The sequence below is a fragment of the Myotis yumanensis genome, unplaced genomic scaffold (genome assembly GCF_028538775.1).
Source record: "Myotis yumanensis isolate MYYU_CA2020_CCGP unplaced genomic scaffold, mMyoYum1.0.hap1 SCAF_5, whole genome shotgun sequence".
In the NCBI taxonomy this organism is placed as follows: Eukaryota; Metazoa; Chordata; class Mammalia; order Chiroptera; family Vespertilionidae; genus Myotis; species Myotis yumanensis.
The window spans coordinates 75,336,508-75,345,917 of NW_027223756.1; the positions used below are offsets into that span (position 1 = coordinate 75,336,508).

The 9,410-nt window shown below is 40.8% G+C and overlaps 1 pseudogene; it reads left to right on the top strand.

The window, feature by feature from the left end:
- Positions 1-8,161: 8,161 nt before the first annotated feature.
- Positions 8,162-8,398, top strand: LOC139011902 (U2 spliceosomal RNA; annotated as a pseudogene).
- Positions 8,399-9,410: the final 1,012 nt, after the last annotated feature.

Sequence of the window (9,410 nt, forward strand, 5' to 3'; positions counted from 1 at the left end):
GAGCATGTGGGGGTGCTGGGAGGGGGCTGAGCAGGTGGAGGTGCTGGGAGGGGGCTGAGCAGGTAGAGATGCTGGGAGGGGGCTGAGCATGTGGGGGTGCTGGAAGTGGGCTGAGCAGGTGGAGGTGCTGGGAGGGGGCTGAGCATGTGGGGGTGCTGGGAGGGGGCTGAGCAGGTGGAGGTGCTGGGAGGGGGCTGAGCATGTGGGGGTGCTGGAAGTGGGCTGAGCAGGTAGAGGTGCTGGGAGGGGCTGAGCATGTGGGGGTGCTGGGAGGGGCTGAGCATGTGGAGGTGCTGGGAGGGGCTGAGCATGTGGGGGTGCTGGGAGGGGCTGAGCATGTGGAGGTGCTGGGAGGGGCTGAGCATGTGGAGGTGCTGGGAGGGGCTGAGCATGTGGGGGTGCTGGGAGGGGGCTGAGCAGGTGGAGGTGCTGGGAGGGGGCTGAGCATGTGGGGGTGCTGGGAGCGGGGCTGAGCATGTGGGGGTTTTGTTTCCTTGAGTTCTGTGAGCCATTCTAGCAAATTACCAAATCGGAGGAGGGAGTCATGGGCACCCCTAACTTTCAGCTGGTCAGTCAGAAATACAGGAGGCCCAGACTTGTAACTTGCACCTGAAATGGTGGCAGTCTTGTGGGACTGAGCCCTTAACCTGTAGGGTCTGTACTTCCTCCAGGTAGTTAGTGTCAAAATTGAATCAAATTGTTGGGATAACCAGAGAACTGGAGAAATGCTTGGTGTGAAAACCCCACGTATTTGGTGTCAGAAGTGTTGTGAGTGAAGAAAGTTTTCCTTTAGTGGGTAAACCAAACAGGCCTTTTTGTAGTTTGTATTGCTATGGTCTAAATATTTTTGCTACCCACTCTCCCCAATTCACATGTTGCATCCTAATGCCCACTGTGATAATGTTAGGAGGTGGGGCCTTCAGAAACTGATTAGGTTATAAGGGTGGAGCCCTCGTGAATGGGATTAGTGTCCTTATAAAAGAGGTCCCTAAGAGTTCCAGAGCCCCTTCCACCATCTGAGGATACAGTGAGAAGTCTACAGCCTGGAAGAGGGCCCTCACTCACCATGCTGGCACCCTGATCTTGGACTTCCAACCTCCAGAACTGATCTCAACGCAGGAGCTGCACCCTGGTGGTCAGTGCGCTCCCACAGTGGGAGCGACGCTCAGCTGACCAAGCCAGACACTGGTCTCATAGCGAGTGAGCACAGCTGCTGCAAGCCTCTCCCACAGACACTCACCCTGTGTGCCCCTCCCCCATCTGGACCAGGACCAGGATCAGGACCGGCATCGGGACTGACTGGGTGCAAGCCCGCGGCCGCTTCTTGGTCATGGGTGTGCCGGTATCGCCCTATACGGGCGCGCAGAGACCAAAGTGGAGCAGCAGTGGCGGCGGCGGTAGGTGCAGAGGGGCCGGGATGAGCAGGAGTGGCAGGCAGGAGCAACAGGCGGTGTTAGACTGCCGGTTTTGGCCCAATCCCTGCAGGCCACACTGAGGGACCCCACTGGTGCACGAATCAGTGCACCGGGCCTCTAGCATTATATAAATTGAATAATACAACATGTGGTCTCTTGTGACCGACTTCTTTCACTTAGCCTAAAGTTTTCAAGGTTTAGCCATGCTGTAGCATAACCAATGAGCCATGCCAGCTGGGCGTGCACTTCACTTTTTAAAGATTGGTGAATAATATTCCACTCTATGGATATACCACACGTGGTTATCCATTCATCACTTGATGGATGTTTGGGTAGTTTCTACCTCCTGGCTATAATGAATAATGCTGCTGTGACTATTTATGCACAAGTTTTCATACGGACATATGTTTTCACTTCTCTTGAGTATATGTACATGAGTGGAATAGCTGGGTCAGACGCTAAATCTGTGATTAAACTTTTGAGGAACTGCCAAACTGTTTCCCCAGGCAGCTGTACCATTTTATATTTCTACCAGCAATGTATGAGGGCTCAGATTTCTCCACATCCTTGCCAACACGTGGCTGGGGCTGATGAAAACTTCTGGTTGCCTGCCCCTCCCAGGAAGACACCCTGCCCCTTAAGTGAGAGCTGGGAGGAGGAGAAGGCCTGTGTTCCTGGCTTCACCTGCCTGGGATGGAGCTTCTGTCATTTTGAGCAGGAAGTGGGGAGGGAGGGGATGACTCATGGTTCAAATGCTACAGACTCTCCCTGTTCTTACCACGTTTTACTAGGTTTCCTTGCATAAATATTTCTTTATTTGCTATATGGCCTAAGGACAATTTCCAGAGATTTTTAAAATAATTTTCATGAGGTATACTTGCTTTGCTGGAGATTGCTGAGCTCTGGATGCTGTCATTTCAAAAGTGGAAATCTAAATGTTTATGTTTAAAGCTGCTCAGATTGTGGTCATTTGTTGTACAGCATAGAAAACTATTACACAGAGAAGCAGAGCTCCATAAAATTTACTTTGAGAAACACTAATGTTGGTTAATCAAGCACTGGAATAAATTAAGAATTAGATTAAGTAGAAAGTGATAATATTTAATGATTAATGGAAAGCATATTGACTGCACCTATTTCAACAGTGAGATATTTTAAGGCATGATTTTAAAAGGAAGAGCATATTTTTCTCATTCACCACCACCTTGTGCATATATATATATATATATACATACATATACAGGCAAATACATTTTAGGTTAAGTAAACTAGTGGATTCCATACTTTTGAGTTTCACTGACCAGTTAATTTACAAAAAATATTGGGAAACTGTTGTAAGGTTGCCTACTTTTAATATTTTTCATTTAAGAACATTTTTTTAAAAGAGATTATTTTATTGCTTTTGAGAAAGAGAGAAAGGGCGAGAGAGAGAAAGAAACATTGATGTGATAGCAAAACATCAATCAACTGCCTCCTGCAGGCCCCACCCAGGCATGTGCCCTGACCAGGAATCCAACTGGCAACCTCCTGGTACCCCAGACGACGCCCAACCAACTGAACCACACGGTCAGGGCTAAGGAAATCTTTAAAAAACCACCTACAGAAGTTATCACCATTTCAGACCTGAGAGGCATTTAAGCATCGATAAAGAAGGAAGGTCATCTGCCGGAAGCCAATTCCAGCATGACAGCAGGGCTGAATCTGGGAATGGCTGAGGGCATTTCCCCAAACCTGAATAGGAAACTGATTGTGGCTGCCAGACAGTTAAAGGGCATCTTAATCTACGTGTTATTGCCTCCTACTGGCCAAACACCTGAACAGCCTAATCTACATGTTGTTGCCTCCTACTGGCCAAACGCCTGAACAGCCGTAGGCTAATTCTCCCCAGTCTGACAATGGACTCTGTCTACGAAACCCTGACCCTTTGAAGTGTTTATCTCTGCCTCACCTCAGGACAAATTGTACTAATAAAAAGCATGGGGTCCTGAGACGAGGAGATCTTAGTTTCCTTTAAACTAGGCTCCTCTGACCCCCAAATGCTTTTCAAAATTATATTTCGTCTCTGGACTATTTAATCTACACACAGCCTTCTCCAGATTTCCTGAACCCTTCTTAATGCTGGAACAAGAACCCTGGCATTCATCAGCTCAGGACAATGAAGGATAATCTTTTTATTTCTTGACAGAGATAATAAATTTTATTGGAATACTATAATTCAGAGATGACACTTGTCAAGCAATTATGATATAATAAGACTATTGTTTCTCTCAAATCTTCCCCAGAAATATAATGACTACCCTGTATATTGACTTCAGCCTCCTCTAAACCTAAAGTCCTATTATCAGCAACCTTTATACTCTGATCATAATAAATAGATATTAAGAGGTAATAAGTAATAATCTGTTAAGAATTATTTTCTCAGAAATTCTGTTAATTCAAATGTCAGAAAAATATTTGACAAACAACCAGAAATAATAGAAAATAAATTTTATTGATTAAATTTTTAATTGCACTGGTCTAGCTAAGAATCAAGAATATGCTCAACTTGCCATTTGTCATCTTATAATTAATCAATTAAAAAAGATTTAAAAGTATGACTCAAAGTTATTATCTTTGGCAATAACATTCTTGAGAATTAAAAAATTTCCAAAAGTAAGACTAACCCATTACTGAAGAAAAATAATCGAAGCTGTTTTTACTGTTCGAAGGATCATGGAATTTGTCTCATAGGCCAGTGTTTCACACACTCTATTTTAACTATTACTTACTTACAGTTTTAAAAGTTCATTAAAACTTATATAAAGAAAAACTTCTATAACTTTATAACAGTGCTGTCAATATACACTTCATATCAAAACCATACATGGAAGGCATAATGAAGGGTAATCTTTTTAATTGAGTGTATTTAGCCTTCTAAAATGTCACTTACATCCCTTATTTTACTCCTTTTGTGGTAGACCTCTGTTACAGACTGATCCGAAAATTGGCGTTTTGGCACCATCAAAATGTGCAAGCAAACCAAATAAAAAATGACAAACTTAATGGGCTCCCTTGTTTTGGCAAGGCGCCCCTCCCCCATTTGTACATTTTGGATGAAGCCAAGACTTAATTTCTGTCAATATGAAAAAAATCAAAATACTGAGTGAATATTTACTTTACCAAAATATTAACAAGCACTTCTCTGAATACATAGCGATCATGGTATACTATATTTACATTTTTTTATACTCAACTGCTTGATGAAGGAACTTGGAGAAGTAGAGGAATTGAAAAGATAAATGTGTACATGGACATTCAGCCACAACTGGAGATTAAGCAGTTGTGAAATTATAATGTATTAGATGGGGAAGTAGGATCCAGTATGAAATGTCAGATTTACACAACATTTTTCAGGAACACAGCTGTTTTGTAAAGTAAGGAACATTTAAGTTCGTTATTAACATAATTTAGGGCTAAATCCCAGGTTACGTTTCTGTTATCATAATATATCTCTGAGAAATTCTCCTTGAAGAGCAGTGCAGCTGCTCTGGGCTTCGTCCAACTTAGGCTAATTTCTCTAAAATCCTTTATATAGCCAAAAGTCCCTGGAGCCTTCTTGCTGTGATTAAACACTAGCAGAGGCCTTGCCAAAGCCACTTAGCAAATCCTTGGCACTGTAGGCTTCCAGAAACTGAGTGGCCACAGGCAGTCGCAGCAAAGATCAGAATCAAATTCTGTGGAAAATATGTGACTTTTGAAAAAAGGAGTCGGCATTCGTTTCTGGCAGCGTGGCTCTGTGGTCAAGGCGTCCCCTACACGGTGTTCGCTGGAGGTAAATGGAATGTATCACTGGTGCCTCCTTTTCCATTTTTAATTCCATGTCACTCCCCGAGAGAATTATGAGTTATTTTTCTCTTCCTTTTTTTCCTCTTCACAAGAAAAATCAGGTAATGCACTCATCCCACAAATTATTTGGAAGATGAGGAATAACGGGGCAAAGCAAAATATATTCCAAAAAAATAACGTGTCTCCCCCCCCCCCCCCCCCCCCAATATAATGTGCTTTGAAATAAATCATAATTCTGGCCAAAAAAAGTCTCTCCTCTGGACATAGGGTGGGAAGAAAAGCTTAGATTCCATCAAGCCAAAGGGAGATGTGGTTGATGACATTCCATGCTTCACAGACAGCTCAGAATGGTCCTTTCCTGTAACTTTCTTCCCGTCTGAGAAGGCCGACCGGCCTTAAAGTCAGCATATTCGGGGCTTGCTCAGCTATAAGAATTTCTACGACAGTGAAATCACCTGGGAATCAGAGCTCTGGGTCAAACTGTGATGGCCCCTCGGTCGGTAGCAAGGTTAACAACCAAGACAGGATGGACCCTAAGCCTGACTGAATCAGAAAGTCTAGATCAGTCAGACATGTGTTGAAACTAGCAGTCCTCAGGGTTGCACAAGTTCAAGATTTAAAACCTAAATGATGAGGCAATTACCAGGGAATACGCGCGGCCAAGTCAGGGACGGGTGGAAGGAAAAGAATGATCCCAGTACGTCCTGGTCCGGCCCACCTTGTTCCAAACAAGACCAAGAGAGGGTAGTTCTTCCATAAATATTTACTAAGAAGTAAACAAGTCTAGACTTAGAAAAGGAATACAAAGATAAAGGAAAGATTTTCAGAGCTAAAATGGTAGCTTGGCCCTAGCCGGTTTGGCTCAGTGGATAGAGCATCAGCTTGCAGACCCAAGAGTCCCAGGTTCGATTCTGATCAAGGGCACGTACCTCGGTTCCAGGCTCCTCCCTGACTCAGGCCTTGGTTGGAGCGCGTGCAGGAGGCAACCAAATGATGTGTTTCTCTCGCATCGGTATTTCTCTGTGTCTTTCCCTCTCTCTCCCACTCTCTCTGAAAATCAATGGGAAAATATCCTTAGGTGAGGATTAAAAAAAAAAGATGGCAGATTGGACATCTGCACCTTCTTTCACTCCCTCCCAAAACCCTGGTGAAACAAGGACAGAGCGATTTTGTCTTTCAAAGACACAAGCCTATACGAATGAGCTAACAGAAGAAAAGAAAAAGCAACATTTTTGAAACTGGAAAGCTGGTGAATGAGTGGTGAATGACTTAGAATGGTAAGCAGTAAGTGAATGACTTAGAATGGTAAGTAGTAAGTGAATGACTTAGAATGGTAAGCAGTAAGTGAATGACTTAGAATGGTAAGCAGTAAGTGAATGACTTAGAATGGTAAGCCATAAATGAAGAATTCCCCAAAAGCTTAGGATTCAGAGGCAATAGTTGCTTTCGGAAGCGGGCATTAAGATGTGGCTAAAACTAGACTGAAGGTGACGACTTTGGGTGGTGAACACACAATACAATGCACAGATGATGTATTACAGAATTGAACACTTGAAACCTGTATCATTTTATTAACCAATGTTTATTAACCCCAATAAATTCAATAAAAATTTTAAAAATAAGTTTTTTAAATCACCAATTTGTAACCTCCCATAAATTAATGGATCTATGGATTGAACGTCAGTAACTATGAACATCATAGAAAGAGAGACAACCAGATATGTGCCTCCTGATGAAAAAACATGCCACCACCTAGGATTTAATACACATAGAGCAAAAACTAACAGACCTACAAGAAGAAAGAGAAGTCTGCAATCAAGATTTTGGCACCCTTCTTTAAATAACCAACAGAACAAGTGGAGAGAAAATCAATAAGTAGATAGAAGACACTATATATGTAGAACATATGTTGTTCTATATGTAGAATAACTCTGCTGATCAACATGATCTAATAGACATGTATAAGCTAACTCACTCCAAACTGTAGAATATAGCCTTTCTAAACATGCAAATTTCTCTAATATAGACCAGTGTTGGGTCATAAAAATAAGTCTCAATAACTTTAAAAATAAATTTCAAACAAAAACCTTAAAGAGTATTTTTTTCTGACTAAATGGAATTAAATTAGAAACTGATAATACTAAGATATCAAAAAAAAAGACCTCCACATGTTTGGAAATTATAAATCACCAGAGGCCTGTTTCACGAAGAGATTCGTGCAATAGGCCTTCCCTTCCCTTGGCTGCTGGCACCGGTTTGACTCTGGCACCCGGGACCCAGGCCTTTACTTTGGCAGGTCTCTGGCCGGAGCCGGCCCCAGGGCCATCAGGCTTCACTGCTCTGGCTCCAGGGTCGTCAGGCTTGGCTCTGCCGCTTGGAGCCTACATATGCAAATTAACTGCCATTTTGTTGGGTTAATTTGCCTACTCCCCTGATTGGTTGGTTAGCGCAGAGGAAGGTATGGTCAATTTACATGTTTGCGTATTATTAGGTAAGATGCTCCATTAAAGAATACTGTAAATTACTAGAAAACTGTGGCAATATTTTGAACTAGAATATAATGAAAATGCAATATGTCATAATCTATGTGATGCAGCTAAAGTGATGTTTAGAGGGAATGCATAGCCTTAAATACTTATATTATAAAAGAAAGTGTAAAATCAATTATCTAAATTTCTCCCTTAAGAAGTTAGGAAAAGCCCTGGTCCGTGTGGCTCAGTTGGCTGGAGCATCGTCCCATACACCAAAAGGTGGTGGGTTCAATTCTCAGCCAGGGCACAAACCCAGGTTTCCAGTTATATCCTTGGATGGGGAGGCAACAAACCCATGTTTCTCTCTCACATCGATGTCTCGCTCTCTCTCTCTCTCCCTCTCTCTCATCAATAAAAAGATTAAAAAAAATTTTTTTTAAGTTAGAGAACATCACTTCTCGGCCTTTTGGCTATGATCAAGTGTAGTATCTGTTCTTATCAGTTTAATATTTGATACATCCTCTATCCGAGGACATTATATTAAATGTATTTTTGTAATAGAATGGGCTAACAAAAGAAAAGAAAAAGCAACAGAGAGATGGAATAGGGAGACGGAATAGGAGCTTGCTCCATCCACTCCACGCATTGACCTGGCATTGCAGTAACCTCAGGAACAGTGCACACACACAAAAATAAAAAAATAAAATAAAAATAAAAAGTTAGGAGAACAAAGAAAATTAAATTCAAAGCAAGTAGAAGGAAGGAAATTAAAAAGGTAAGTGTAGTAGCTAATGAAAAAAAAAAAATACAGACAAGCAATAGAGAATGTGAGCAAAGCCAAAAGTTTATTCTTTGAAAAGATTTATAAAATTAATTATATCTTAGCAAGACCAGTCCAAAAATTTTTTTTAAAAGAGAGAGGCAAACACAAATTACTAAAATCAGGAGTGAAAGAAGGGCATCACTACAGATACTACAGAAATAAAATGACAATGGCAATAAGGGGATATAATGAACCACTTTATGTCAATAAATTCAAGGACTTAGATAAGATAAGCAAATTCTTTGAAAGACACACTTATCAAACCTGACTCAGAAATAGAAAGTCTGAATAGCTCATATCTATTAAAATAGTTAAATTTGTAAATCACAGAAGAATTCTATTAAATATTTAAGGATAAAATGGTACTAATTTTAAACTCAGAAAATAGAAAAGGAGGGAATACTTGCCCAATAACAAACTCTCTAATTTTGATATCAAAACCTAATATAGATATTACGAGAAAAGAATATTACAGGCCAGTACTCTTCATAAATATAGATACAAAAATCATTAATAAAATATTGGCAAATTAAATCCCAAAACACGTGTATGATTATTTATATAAAGTCCAAAAAATTAACAAGAACTAATGAATAAAGTAAATAGCAGGCTATAGCTCAACACAAAAATCAATTGCCTTTTATACTAAAAACAAAAAATGGAAACTAAAGTGGGAAATGAGACTATTTACAATTGTATCCAAAAACAAAATACTTAAGAACATATTTAACAAAATGTATGCAAAACATCTATACACAAAAAAAAACAACTATAAAGTCATTGCTAAGAAGACCTAAATAAATGGAGAGATACTAGTATACTTGTTCATAAATGTGAAGACTCAATATTGCTAAGATGTCAAATTGATAAGATAAT